Source organism: Eubalaena glacialis, chromosome 19 (assembly GCF_028564815.1).
Source record: "Eubalaena glacialis isolate mEubGla1 chromosome 19, mEubGla1.1.hap2.+ XY, whole genome shotgun sequence".
NCBI classification, from domain to species: domain Eukaryota; kingdom Metazoa; phylum Chordata; class Mammalia; order Artiodactyla; family Balaenidae; genus Eubalaena; species Eubalaena glacialis.
Genome location: NC_083734.1, coordinates 55,724,216 through 55,738,936, shown reverse-complemented (window position 1 = coordinate 55,738,936; position 14,721 = coordinate 55,724,216). Strand labels below are relative to the sequence as shown.

General features: G+C 58.1%; 1 protein-coding gene across 3 annotated transcripts in view; it reads right to left on the bottom strand.

Moving 5' to 3' along the window:
- RHBDF2 (rhomboid 5 homolog 2) overlaps positions 1 to 14,507 on the bottom strand; it is a 28,696-nt gene extending 14,189 nt beyond the window's left edge. The window contains exons 1-2 of one of the 3 annotated variants that reach the window (XM_061175365.1): positions 14,002 to 14,070; positions 2,241 to 2,442 (exon numbers count right to left, since the gene is read on the bottom strand). The gene's annotated coding sequence lies outside the window, so the exon portion shown is untranslated. Of the gene's footprint in view, positions 1 to 2,240; positions 2,443 to 4,369; positions 4,424 to 14,001; positions 14,071 to 14,489 lie in introns of those variants that run through there. The other 2 variants (XM_061175366.1, XM_061175367.1) reach the window with 2 other exon arrangements.
- Positions 14,508 to 14,721: the final 214 nt, after the last annotated feature.

Sequence of the window (14,721 nt, the reverse complement as noted above, 5' to 3'; positions counted from 1 at the left end):
GTCCAGTGTTAATGAACATCCTTGCCTATACCGTGTGTACTTGTCCCAGAATTATCGCAAGACGAACTTCTAGAAGTGGAGTTGCTGGATTGAAGAGTAACTACATCTTGAATTTCAATGGATCTTGCCAAATGGCCCAGCCAGGAGGAAGTAGCAGTTTACCTCCACCTGGGGCTTTTCCATACACGATCCGTGCCACTGACACCCACACCCCCTTTGACCCACCAGAACTAACACCTCCACCTCATCTGTTCTCTCCATTTCATCTCTCACTCTGCCCGTGACCTTTTTCTTGCTAAAATCCTTCGCTGTTTCCTCTCCCCACGTCCCAAGGCTGCTGGGGCAGGTTTGATTTCTTCTCCCCTCGCAACAAGGCCAAGGATCTCACATCCATCTGCCGACTCAGGGGAGAGTCACACAGGAGCCCTCCAGCCATGGGACGGGCGGCCGAGGTGTGGGATGGCAGGGCCACCTCTGTTCCGAGTCTGTCCGCTCCCCACTCTCTGTCCAGCTCCTAGAAGAGCCACCGTTGCCTCTCATCTGAAGGACCACAGCCTCCAGACTCCTCTACCTGCTGCCCCCCGAAGCTCCCACCCCGGGACCATTTTCCACACGGCGGCAGAATCCACCTTTGAAACGTGCAAATCATACCATGTCACTCCCTGCTCAACGCTAGGCCAGGACCTCCAGCTCTCACTTAAAGCAAAGTCCAAACTTCTCACTGGGGCCTCTGGACCCCTTGTGGCTTTGTCTCCTCCTTGCTCCTTCCCCACCCCATCAGGCCACTCTGGGCCCCTCACTGCCCCGCATCTGCCAAGCCTCTGTGAGGAGGTGCTGAGGGGTTGTGGTCAAAAGCACAGACTGGAGCCGGGTGGCCAGGGCTTGACCTGCACTTGACCATGGGTCACCCAAGTCCTCACCTTACGAGGGAGGAATAACCCGCTCCGCCAGAGAGGTGTCCTGGGCATCAAACGACTGCACTCATGACACACACTCAGGCAGCATGGCCGCAGAAACTTGTTCAGGAATGTTCACAGCGGCATGTTCATTGCGGCCCAAAGGTGGAAACAACCCAAATGCTCACCGACATACAAATGGATGGGGGGTGGGATAAATTAGGAGGTTGGGATTAACATACACACACCACTATACATAAAATAATCAAAAAGGACCTCCTGTATAGCACAGGGAACTCTATTCAATATTCTGTAATAACCTATCTAGGAAAAGAATCTTAAAAAGAAGAGATAAATGTACACGCATAACTGAATCATTTTGCTGTATACCTGAAACTAACACATTGTAAATCAACTATAATATAAAATAAAGATTTTTTAAAAAGTGTAGTATAATCTGTGGAAAAAAAAACATACAAATGGATAAAGAAAATGTGCTAAATGCTAAATCCACACAGTGGACTATTACTCAGCCACGAAGAGGAACGCTACGCTGAGACAGGCTACAATATGCATGAACCTGGGGGACGCTATGCTAGGTGAAAGAAGCCAGACACAAAGAGACCACTTACTCCAGGGGTCCAAATACAAGTCCAGAAGAGGCAAATCTATAGAGACAGAAGGATGAGTCGTGGCTTAGGGCTGGGGGAGGGGGCTGGAGGATGACAGCTGAGGGGCGTGGGTTTCACTCTGAGATGATGAAAATGTTCTACAGTTGACAGTGGTGATGGTTACATACACCTGTGAATATACTAAAAACCACTGTTCTACAGTTTGACAGTGGTGATGGTTACATACACCTGTGAATATACTAAAAACCATTCAACTGTAGTTTAAATGGATGAGTTTTATGTGAATTATATAAATTAAATGTGAACTATATCTCAGTAAAGCTGGTTAAAAAAAAGTCTCCAGCAGGTGCTCCATAATGTTGGGCCTCTGCCCCTGCTGGTCCCTTCCTCCCCAGATAAGATCATCACACAGCAGAGCAGGTAGCTCCTTCTCATCATTCTGGTCCCAGCTTGAGCGCCACCTCCTCCAAGAAGCCCTCCCTGGCTGCCTGAGGCAGCTCCCCCTCTACCCCATGTGTCTCTCCATCACTTTACCCTGCTTACCTCCCTCTCTGCCCTCTTTCTGACTTATTTGCAGCTGCATCTCCACTGCCAGAAGAGTGCTGGTCCACATGCAGCATTAGTACATATTTGTTGAAAATCATATAAGCAAGCAAGCAAGCAAAGCAGCTGGTACCTGGGGTCCAGCCCACTCGGCTACCCAGCTTCCTACCTTCAGGGTTTGGGTTGAGCTCACAGCTTCCTGGGTCTTCTTGCAGAGGACTTTAGAGCATGTTCTTGTCCTTTCCTCACTCTGCACAGATGCTCTGGGGTGAAGCCTCAGCTCTGCGGAGAGGTGGATGGATGCAGAGACAGAAGGAAAGATGGACAGATGGCTCCAGGTCAAGCAGGGCAGCCCCCTTGGTGCTCACAGCCTATAAGGACGGGAGGGCAGGCTCAAGGGTGCATGTCAGGACTACTGCACCTCTTAATCTTCTTGACCTCAGTCTCCTCATCTATAAAATGGGGATAATTCCACCAGCTTCATAGGTGAGGGATTAAGAGATATATTCTCCTCCTCCTCCCCCTGGAGTAAAGGCCTTTGTGGTGATGAGCTGGATGCTTCAGACTGCCTGGAGGCCAGCAGCCTCTGGGCATTTACCTAATAAAACCACCTAAAGACCTGGGCTCTGGGCTGGGAACCATAATCAAGATGGTCCCTACTTTCTTTTCCTGTTTCTACAGAACTTTACTAGAAACACGTAACTTTAAAAAACGCAGGCATTATTGGCTATCTTCTGATTAAGAGCTGTTTTCAATTAAAGTAAGCCAGATATTCAAGGCAGTGTTCAAATGATTCGGAAGTGTTTTGCTGTTGTTTTGGTTCTTCAAATTAATATTTTTTTTTAAGGTGAAATCCACACAACATAAAAGTAAGGATTAAAAAGTGAACAACTTGTGGACTTCCCTCATGGTCCAGGGGTTAAGAGACTGTGCTTCCACAGCAGGGGGCACGGGTTCTATCCCTCGTCGGGGAACTAAGATGCCACATATGCAGCTTGGTGCAAAAAAAGTGAACAACTCCAGGGCAAGCCTTTGTTTTTGAGAAGTCCCGCATAGCGGACATTGCCTTGTAGCACAGCACGCAGCAGGCCCGGGTTGATAGAACCCCGAGGGCCGTCGGGAGCAGGACAGGGTCAGAGCCCCAGATGGGCCAGGCCTTGCGCGGCCCTTCACGTGCATTTTCCCACTTTGTCCTCAGAACACCCTTCGAGGTAGACATTATCATCGCTTCCATTTTGTGGATAAGAATGGAGGCTCAGAGGGGTTGAGTAACTTGCCCAAGCTCACACAGCCAGGAAGGGGAGCAGCTGGGGCTCAAACTGCTCTGGCTATAGGGCTTGAAGTCTCCTCGGGAAACAGGCACCCCTTCTCCTTAAAGCTGGGGTACACTCCGGGCTGGACAGCCTCCTATCAGGGAGACAGAGTAGAGAGTCCAGCCTGGAGGGAAACTTGGTCAAGCATCTCAGCACTTTGCAAGCTGTGTTCCTCAGAGGGCTGGGGTTATCCAGAGGTGCCCAAGGGGCTGCCATGGGGTGAACTGGAGGCCAGGAGAGGGTCTGGGCTCCCCTCTGGTTCCATGGGGCAGCACCCCTCTGGCTTTACATATTAGAGCGGGGTCTTTCACTTGGTTGCTGAAGTCGTCCAACTACAGGTGAGAGGAACTCTGGGTGTGGAGGGGGTGCCAGAGAGGGATCTGAAGCAGAGCTGGAGGCCCAGGATGCTCCCTGCTTAAGGCCTGAGCAAGACTTGGACATCACCCTTCTACCCCTAAGTGCAGGGAGTTCTGACCCTGCATCCCAGGGCAGACAGGCCGTGGATGATGAGGCCACTCGGAGATCACAGACAGACGGGACGTGGTGCTGGCCTGGCTGGCGCCTCGGACGCCACTCTGCACCACTCTGGGGACAGCTCCAAGACAACAGCCTCACCTCAGACCCCTGCACAGAAAGTTCTCCAGCTTGGCCTCCTCTGGGACCAGGGTACAGTGAGAGGGCACCAGGCGGGCACTGCCCTGGGAAACTGGCACCAAGGAGGGAGGGATGCAGTGGAGGAAGGCTGGTGGTAAGTGTGGGGCTGCCAGGTTTGAGCTTGGGTAAGGTCACCAAGCAGGTAGGATCCTTCTGGAACTCACAGCTGATTACCTCTCCCCACAGTCAACACCAGTGCCCTTCAAAACCTGCCCCACACCCCACTGGACACACCACGTCCCCCGCAGCTCCCCAAGCTCCTGCTTCCTCTCATCTGAGGCCCTGCACCTGGCCCACCAGGCTCCACCCCATCTGCCTGGCCAACACCTACCAGCTGCTTTAGGGAGGGTAAAGTGTCATCTCCTCCAGGAAGCCTGTCGCGTTACCACCAGCCAAAATCAACCACTTTCTCACAGCATCCTGCAGAGATTTGCCTACATGTAGGTATCTCCCACCCACCCCCGGGCAGCACAGGGTCCACAACCCAGTTAGCCCCGTTAATGGCTAAGTGGATGGAAGGCGGGGGAGAGGGTGGGCGCATGCATGCCTGCAGATGGTCAGTCCACACTGACCCTGAACAGAAACTGTCTTCCACAATCCTGCAGCCAGCCCAGGAAGTGGCTCATTCTGGAAGGCTCTACCGAGTGCTGCTTGCCCCACCCCTGCTCTGTGACCACTGCCCGGCCAAGGATGGAGGATGCTGTCCCAGGATGAGTCCCCAGAGGACCTCCTGTTTCCCCCCTTCTCCAGCACAGCCCAGATTCCCCAACTAGCCCTCCCATCCCAAGGCCACACCACCCCTGGCTGGGACCCCTAGCCCAGGACTTGCTGTGCTGCTGGCATCTGTCCCAATCTTCTGACAGGAAGAAGGGCAGACTCAATCCAAGGCCGAAGGACTGGGGAGACCGGACCAACCCCAGGGAAATCCTAGGGGTCCCAAAGAGAAGCGGCGCGGCTCTGGAGAGCAGAGACAGGGCTGAGGCACATTTTCCCGGGGAGCCACTTAACCATCTTCATAGGGTGGTGCTGAGAACCCTGGCCTGTAAGCAGCTTTACCGGCACAGCCTCGGTTTCCTTCTCTGTTAAGCGAAGGGATTGGACAAGGTGATGGCCCAGCTTTGACACACGTGAGGCCCACACATTTGGCATAAAAACACCACTTTGAGGACTTCCCTGGTGGTCCAGTGGTTAAGCCTCCGCGCTTCCATTGCAGGGGGCACGGGTTCGATCCCTGGTTGGGGAACTAAGATCCTGCATGCTGCAGGGCACGGCCAAAAAACAAAAACACACACCACTTTGCCCCAGTCGCTCTCCACCGCAGACGGGAGGGCCTGCTCCTGAGACCGTGTGCCCTCAACTTGTGCAGAGATGGTAGGCAGGTGCACCAGAAGCCCAGCCCCTGCCTCGGGGCTCAGGGAGGGAGGGGGAGGGGGTGGCAGGTGCTCGGGGCAGATGCAGGGGTCATCGGACCCACGCTGGGAACCTGCGTAACCCAAGTCCAGGGCGTGGAGCAGCCCAGACGGCAGAGACCAGACAGAAAAAGTGCTGGAACACTGGGAGCACCCGCCCCGCCCAACCCTTATCTCCCGCGCCCCGAAAGTGCTTGCTCACTGCAGAGGAAATTGTGACATCCTGGGACCAGGCTTCCTCCTGGCCCAGTCACATCCGTTGCTCTCTGAGACCCCCAGGCTTGCGGAAGCGCCCAGACCGTGGGCCGGGGTGGGGGGGAGGTTTGAGGGCCTGGCCCACCCGGCTGGGCCACTGCCACTTGCCCGCAAAAATTTTGGCTTCGGTGGGACCTTCCCCAGAAAAGAGCCTTCAGCCCCAGGATACCTAGGAGACCCCCAAAGGGCCCTGGGTAGAGGGAGGGGGTCCAGCATGGGGTAGCAGGGGTGCATATCCAAAGAAGCAGTGCAGTACAGAGTTCACATCACCTGGAGGCACCCATGGGTTGACCAACCCAGGGTCTGAACCACCACTGTGCCCACACCCAGTAGCATAACCCCTTTAGCAGCAGCCAGGATCAGGCACACATGGCAGAAACACAGACTCAGAACTACACGCTGGTGCCGCCGGGGAAGCCGGTTTCCCCACAAAGGGTGGAGCTGGGCACGGCCCGCTGGGCCCGGTCCCGGCAGCCACAGCCAGGGTGAGCCGGGCCTCCCTGGCGGGTCCCCCGCCAGAGCACTACCAGGGCACACGCAGGCAGGGTGCCCCCTCCCCAGGCTGCACGGGCCCACCGTCCCCTCCCCACCTGCCCCCACGTGTGCTTCCGCTGTCCGGAGGAGTCTGGCTCCGGCGCCCGCCTTCCCTCTCCACCTGCCCGCCACCGACACACTAGCAGGTTTCTGAAGGCTCCCCTGGTCTTGCTAACGGTGGATGGATTCTCCATACCCCCGGCTGTGAGGACCTCACGAGCTGGAAGCAGGCGACTGACACGAGGACTCAGCCTGCGTGTGGTCAGAAATGGGGACAGAGAGAAGGGAGGGGCCCTTGGAGGAGGGGCGAGCAGCCCCTCCAGAGGGGAAACAGGCTTTCTGAACCACGAGACATGGTCAGGAAGTTTACGGGACCCCCACGGGGAGGGCCTCAGGTCCCCTGAACAGAGGAAGGGAAGAAACCACCACCTGGCCCAGAGGTTCCTCCCAGCTGGCGGTGGGCGGGCGGTCTGCAGGGAAGGGAGGCGGCCAGGGCCGCTGGGACCTGCCTGTCCCCCGCTGAATCACAGGATGTCGGGGTGAGGGCGGGGGGCAAGGAAGTGGCCTCTCTCCCCGGCTTCCCTGTCACAGAAACCGAAACCCGATGCTTCCCTCCCCACAGCCCTTCTGGGAACTGGGTCATTTTTAGAAAGCAGCAAGGAGGAAGCTGCCTCGCCCAGGGAGCAATCCCCAGCGAAACCCCTGGTTCTGCTGATCTCAGAGCCACTCCGGCTGCCACGAGGCCCGGCAGGAGCAGCTTATGTAAAGACTGCAACCTCGCCCCGGCTCCCTACCCGCTGGCCCGCACGGCCGGTGACTCACCCCGGACCCTCCCTGCCCTGGCGAGAGCCGGTGGGGACAGGAGCGCCGGGCAGGAGGGAGCAAAGGCGGCCAGCTGGGGGTCAGGCAGGACTAGGAAGACAAAATATGGACAGACCAAGAGGGAGGGAAGCAAAGTGTCCCAGTTGGAGGCTGCAAACCCAATCATCAGAGCTAGAGAAGGCAGGGGGGGGAAAGGACGCCGATCTATCTCCAGAAACCAGCAGGAGCCGTCCCTGGGCCCCCTCCCTCCTGGCAAGCAGCCACTTCCCTAGAAGTGCCAGTCGGCAGACACACTTCACAGGCTGCCCCAGCGCACGCTCACCCTTCAGCCCAGCTGCCCCCAGTGGAGAGGAAAAATGAAACCACCTGTGGGTTTGTGCTCCAGCCACAGGGAGAGGCCCCACTCACAGAGGGCCCTGGCCTGGGGAGGCCCCAATTCCTCCTCCACCTTTAAGGGCTTTGCTCAAACTCTAGAAGATAAAGAACCTGGGGACAGGTTCAGGGACCTGGTGACCTTCCCCATCAGACCCCAGGCTCTGGGCTCCCCGTGACCCAGTTAGAGTGGCTTGGGCATCACGGCCGACCACAGACACAGGAAGCGGGCGCTGGGCACATGCTCTTGGTGGCAGCCTGGAACCCAGTGCCCGCCAAGAGCATGTGGGCGCGAGGAGGACGGGTTGCCATGTTCCCAACCCCACTCTGTGCCACCCGGAGGCTTTCTCAGGACCACACGCCAGCAGGGCTGGCAGAGATGTGAATACCCCATCTTCTGTGGGGACCCCAATTCCAGAAAGCCAGCTGGGAGTGCCCGAGCCCCATGTCCCCACGTCCTAAGGTGTGGCAGCTGCTGGCAACATACAGGGACAGGCATTACTGGAAGTGGAAGTGCCACCAGATCTCCCCAGCTGACCACAGTGCTGGGCCCTGCCCACCATGGTGCCCTCCCAGAGGCCCCTCTGGGAATCTCTGGACTCCAGAAGCTGCTGATGGAAGCAGATCAGGGGAGAGCAGTTGAGCAGAGACCTTCCAGACCCCCGGTAGCGGCTTCCAGAGCCTGGGGGCCGATGGCAGCTTAAGGACAACAGCGGGAAGGGAGCAGAGTGGCCGGGTCCTAGGATGCTCTGCCCAGCAGCCTGGCCTCCTTTGGGAAGGTGGCCTATTCTGTCCCAATCCTGCTGTTCCCTGAGCATTGCTGTGAAGGAGAGGAGTCAGAAGTGGCCACTAGGGGTCCAGAAGGCTCTGGTCCTTCCAGGCCAGACACCAGGGCACAGGAGGGATCCTGGAGAGGGCTCAGGCACCTCTGGGCACCACGCTGTCCCAGGTTTGATGTGAACCAGGCTTTGCTCCAAACACTCGTGAGGATTTGCCTCTCTTGGGATCTTGGGGTACTGGGAGTTGGGTTTCCACTGGACCTTGGAACAGGCAGAGGCCTAGCACATGCTCAGTGGTGGGGGGAGGATGGGGTGCAGCACGGGTGGGGGAGCAGGAGAGGCCCACTTCACTCCTGCTGGGGGCTCCCACACCCCGAGGTGTGACCAGGCTGTTTCCAGACACGACTAACCTCGGCACACAGAGCAGGCCTGTCTCGTGCTTGCAAGGGTGGAGTCCACTCAACTCCCACCCACTCCCCGTGGCCTGGCTCCAGACAATGAAAACACTGTCCAACTGGGGGAGACAGGGTCAGAGTCCCAGCCCCAACCGCTGTGTGATCTTGGGCAAGCCACTTGGCATCTCTGAGCCTCAGTACGTTTATGCATAAGATGCTAAGGAGCCTACCAGGGGTCTGAAATCTAGGTGGCTTTGTCACCATTAGCTAGGGGTCACCCTGGGAGCACAGGCCGCTGAGGGACAAGGTCTGAGCATATCTCACAGAGAGGCAAGCACCTCACCCAACGTCACTCAGCCGCAAGTCAGGCCCTGGGCTGCCCTGAGTCCCTCACCTCAACACACTCAGGACAGGGCGCCGGGTGCTCCTCACTTCTAGAGGCCCAGGTCGGCTGTTAGCAGGGAGGGAACATGCCAGGCAAACACTTTTCAGCTTGTAAACAGTCATTAAGGAGCTAGTAAACCAGACTTCCCAGAATCCTGCCCTGGGGCTTGCTCCTTCCCTGGAAGAGGCTGGCCCCAGCCCCAAAGGCTGCTGCGAGGGCTTCGGGGCACATGGACATGGGCCTTCCAGGCCACTCAGACCAGGGGAGCTCTCCACACACATCCCCAACCCCATCCCCCCATCTTGCTTTGGAGCTGTATGGGTTCTCTTGTTGAGAAATGAGGGCTGGGGAGCTGGAGACAGGGCTTAAACCCTGGCTTGGCCACCTAACCCGCTGGGAGACTGGGCAAGTTATCACTTCTGAGCCTCAGTTTCCTCTGCTGCAAAATGGGATGATGCAGCCCCCATCCCCAGGGATGACATGAGATCATGAGTGCACAGTGCCTGGGACACAATTGGTGGCTGGTAACTGGTAGCTTCTATTATTCCCAGCTGACCTCTGCCATCATCGCTCACTTGGTTTCTACATCTGAGCCAAGAGCTCCAGAGGTGACAGATCTCTGTTTGACAGGTGGGGAGACTGAGGCTCAAAGAGATGAAGTCACCTGTCCAAGGTTACATAGTTATGTGGTGGGGCTGTGGCCTCCTGCCACCTTGGAACTGGTCAAGCAAAGTGGCAAAAGAACGGGCAGGGGGGTGGTGACTCAGGTGCTGGGGGCGAGTTTTAGGTGCACAGGCCTTTGACTCATGAGCCCCTCCCAGGCCCCCAAGCAGAAATGACATCACCTAAGGCTTGATGGCACTTCCCAGCTTACCTAAGGGCTTTCACAAACATTCCCTCACCCTTGTCCTTATCTCACGATTGTCATTGGCTGATAAAGCCATGAGCTAAACAGCCAGGGCTCAGGCCAGACTGCAGTTCCAAGTCCTGCCTCTGCCAGGTCCCACGGCAGCTCTCTCACCTTCTCTTCCAGGCCTTTGGGGCCCACACTAGAGGCATGACCTGAGGAGAGCCACCAGGAGAGGGAAAAGGTGCTTCTTGCTGGCAGCCCGGCAGGACCACCTGAGGACCCTCTCGCCACAAGCTCCGGGGCCACACGTGGGAGGCAGAGAAAACCAAGCTTACCCTGCTCCCAGCTCCAAGGAGCCCGGCCAGAGGGAGCAAGGGCTGAAGGTCACGGCCTCCACGACCACCCCCCCCCCCACCATCATGACGCACATGCTGGAGGGCGAGGGCCAGCAGTTCACAGCCAGATCCTCCACCCCCAGATGGAAACCCACCCTCTGTTCCCATGGCCTCCGTGGTGCTGAGGTTCCCCTGCCCCCCAGACACAGCCACTTCTGCAGGATAACAGCAGTGCTGCCATTCTGCAGCATGTTCTCACCTCATCCCCCCAACAGCCCATGAGACGAGGTAAGACCTCTGGCATCACCATGAGTCTGTGCCAAAGGCACACAGACACGTTCCTGTTATCGTGACGGCTCCCTCACTGCACTCCTAGTGCAGCCGGGCACCTGCCCGGGCTTCACATGAATCACCACTGGAATCCTCACAGCAACCCTCCCAAGCAGACTACTGTGAGCCCACTGGGGAAACTGAGGCACGGACTACTTAAGTGACCCCCATCCTACTGACCACTCTCTCATAGCCTAGGTGCCTGCCAGCCTTTGGGCCTGGCTTCTTGGCTCCCCAAGCTGGGAATCACCCCCTCCCACTGCTACCCCTCACCCTCCAGACCAGCGTCCCTGATGGGCCCACCTCGTCTGCCCTGCCCGCTTAGCTCCAACCACTTTCCTAGAGGGGCTTGGAATGTGCCTTCCTGTAGCTTTGAAACCTCAAGTCTTGCATCTGGGTCCCTGGATAAACTTACTGCATGAGGGAATGTGGACACAGTGGCTTTCTGTACTTCCCTGAAGTTGAGAAGAAACCGTTTCCTTTATGCCAGTCCTGAGAGCTGCCCTTGCCTGGCAGCCTCCCCGCCGGGGTCACCACGCGCTAGGTCAGCCTGCACTGACGTCCCCGCCACTCCTCCCCCCGCCTGGCCCAGCCAGATGGGAAACTGGGAGCAGAGGCGTGAGCTCACTCTGGAAATCCCCACGGTGGCCAGGGCAACACTGAGGCCTGCTCCAAAGTGGGTGTCACAGAGACCCAAGGGGAACTGCAACCTGGAGAGTACATCTCCCCTGATGCTGCACCAGGTGGCAGGCAGGGGGCCGGGGCCACCCCAATCCTGCAACCGCTCATCCCGACCCAAAGGGAAGCGCCAGGTGGCTCATCCAAGTCACATGCACAAACATACACCCCTGACTTCCTGCTCTCATCTGGGGTCTTGCCTGGGGACAAGTTTACACAGCAAGTCAACAGGAACCCTGTGAAGAGCTCTGGCCACAGTGAAAACACCACCACTGACTCAGAGCTGGGCTCCGACCCCAGCGGCTCCCACAGTGCATTTCTGGTGTGATTTATTCCTCCTCTTCGAGGGCCAGGAGTCCCCTCCTAGGCAATGAGCGTGTGCCTGTGTGCATATGTGCGTGTGTGTTACACCAGGTATGGCTGCAGCTCAGAAATGAGCAAATCAGGTAGGAGTCACCTGGTACTCTTTTGCCGGCAGATGGCAGAAGGTTTTAGGGCTGGGCGTGGGAACAGACAGCCCAGGTTCAATGTCAGGCCCTGACAATTACTTCCTGAACAGCTTTGTCCAAGTCTGAATGCTGCTTTGTGCCTTGAGAGGCACACAACAGATGGGGGTCACTATTATGGGTTTGCTTTTTTTTTTTCAGCTGAAAAGATGAAAGTCTCACTCCAGCCTTTTAAACTTAAAAGACCAAAAGAAGCACCAAAAAGCAAAAGTCAAACCAGAAACTGCCACCTACCCTCTGACCCCACCAGGGTTCCCAGGTCAGGAGGCCAGGGTCCAGAAGTGAACAGGATGGTGGGGGGAGGGAGGGATGGATATTGTCAGGAAGTGGGAAGGGAAGGCAGTGAGGTGGCCTGGGCTCCTGGGCATGAACGGCTGCTTCATCCCATCCTGCCCCTCTGTGACAGCCCCCCGCCCCAATTCCCTGCAAAGTGGGAGCATACTCCTTGAGTCCAACCCAAATAATTCAAAGTCATGCCTACCAGGGGAACCCCAGGCCTGTGGCTCTGCTGTCCTCCATCTCTCACTGGTGCTCAGCTAACACCACGAGCAGGGGGCGCATCACTCCACCAGCAGCTGGGCCCACCCTGGGCCTCTTGCCTCACCCAGGGTTCCCACAGCCACGGTGGAACTTTCTACTGCAAGAGGGAAGCAGATTGGGGAGCCGCAAGGAATTAGGCGTCCTGTTATTCCTCGGATGTTATTTTCCTGGTGTAAGTGACTGAGGAATTAGGTGTGGGTTCAGAAGGGAAAATTACAGCTGGTCACACGGCGTCAGGCGTCCAGGCCCACCTAGCAGTCCAGCGTTGGGAAAATCTATGAGAACAGAGCTCGCGCCCCGCCCCCCCATAGGCGTATTTGACCTCCAGGGCTGCCCTGGCTCACCCTGCGTGGGAGGTGCCCTAGGGGTGAAACACTCCAGGACAGAGCTGTGAGAGGGCCCCTGTTCCCAGCGCCTCCCCCAGAGCACCCAGAACTGCTTCCTGCAGGGCTCATGGTTTAAGCAGGGAAGAGGCAGGCTTGTGGCACCAAGGGAGGCCCGCTGCTGGGGCACAACTGCCCTCACACCTCCTTACCGCTTATCTCATTTAGGCTTATTCCAAGTTCCTCCTCTAACCCCTGGGGAAACTGAGGCAGGGAGGGGCAGTCAATGAGAAGTAACTTGGTGGACCGGGCACTGCGCCAGGGTTGCTCAACCTCAGCACGGCACTACGGACACTTTGGGCTGAGTAATTCTTTGTGGTGGGAGCTGCCCCGTGCACTGCAGGATGTTTAGCAGCATCCCTGGCCTCTACACCCTAGACCCCCTCCCCGGAGTTGTGACAACCAAAACGTCTCCAGACACTGCCGAATGTCCCCTGGCAGGCAAAAATCACCCCCTGTTGAGGACCACTGCTTTAAAAGAAGCTTCACTTTCCACTCTTTGCTCTGCTTTACCTACAGCGAGTGACAGTAACATAACACAGACTCTGGGCTCATTATGCCACCCACACAGGGTCCTAAATCTATAGCCATTGGGAAAGAGAAGCCAGTCCACGTGTGGGGTCAAACCCGCAAGCCCTCCCCTCCTTAGACACTCCCTCTCAGGGGCTCCAATTCTAGGCCTTCCCCCTTGGCCTTTCACCCAGTTAGGCTGAGACCTGGGCTCTCCTCTGCCCTGGGGTGGTGGGTTTATAGTCTAGGGACTACTCCTCTCTAACCCAACACAGTGCCCTGGGGGAACGGAGGAGGGGCAGCCTTCCCAAGCCCCTCTGTCCAGAAGTCAGGAATCCTGGGTCCAATTTCTGAGCTCTGGTCCAGCCTGGCTGTGAGCCCACCCTCCCGCACCTGTTTCCACCTCTGCTAGACTGAATGGACAAACTCCGCCCCGACCGCGGCTGCTCACCCAGGAGAAAGGGGAGGGGAGCGGAGGGGAGCGGAGGGGACGGTATGAATTCCAGGCGCTTCTGGGAGGAAGGCGGGACTGCGCGGTCCTGCCCTGGGGCTGTCCCCTCTCTTCCTCCCGGGACTTTAAACTTCTGCCCAATCAGCATGCCCCCACCTCTGGTGACCCGTGGCCCAGGCACCCCTTAGGCGTCTTGTCCGAGCTGAGCCCCAGGGGCCCGCAGACCCGGTCCAGCGGCCCCGTCCGAGTCGAGCCCCGGCCTCTGGCCTCGGGCTCGGCCCACGTGTGGCCCGAGTGCCCCGCAGCGCCGGCCCCTTCACCGGCCACGCACCGTCGCCCCAGGGCATGCTCGGGCGCGACCCCACGGCCCTTCCGGGACCCGGAGCCCGGCTGCAGCGAACCCGGCCCCGCCCGTCGCCCCGCGCTCACCTCCCTGCGGCCCCAAGTTCCCGGGACTCAGCTCGTAGCTGCGCCGGCCCGCGCCTGGGCGGTGGCTCCTGGGGGCGGGGCCCCAGCGCTCCGCCTCTTCCCTACCTGCGCGCGGGCGGGGGGCGGGGCCTGGCTCTGGGGGGCGGGGCCCGCGCGGCCCCGCTGGGTCCCAGACGCAAGTGTCCTGCTCTGCTGTTCCCGGCTCGCGCTGCCTTTCCGCGGTAGGCCTAGTGGTGTCCCCGCCTGGACAGAGCCCTATTTTCCGCCGGAGCTGGTCTCCTCCGGGCGCCGTCCTCTCCTCCCCCGACAAAGCGTATAATCTAGGTCTGAAGTGCCATCATCAGGTCAACCCCCAAGAAAAACCACTCCAATAACAGCCACCTTCCATACCCCTCCCTCCAGAGCCTTCATCCTTAGGCCAAACGGGCCTGTTCCCTCGAAACTTTTAGCCCTCACCCTTTCCCTGAAACACATTTGGAGAGTCTCACCTACAAGTCCTGCTGCAGCTCCCGCCTCCGGGACGCCTTCTCTGATCTCCGCCACTGCCCTCGCCTCTCCTGTACAGCGAACGCGCCCTCCTCCGCATCCTCCCAAGGCGGAGGCTCCTTCCGAAGCTGAGACCAGGTCTTGCTCAACTTTCCCCGCCCCCACCCGCCCTCGGCACTAAGTCCAGAGCTGGCGCAGATGACAGAAGGGTGCCTAGGCTTTGCTACTAGGAGA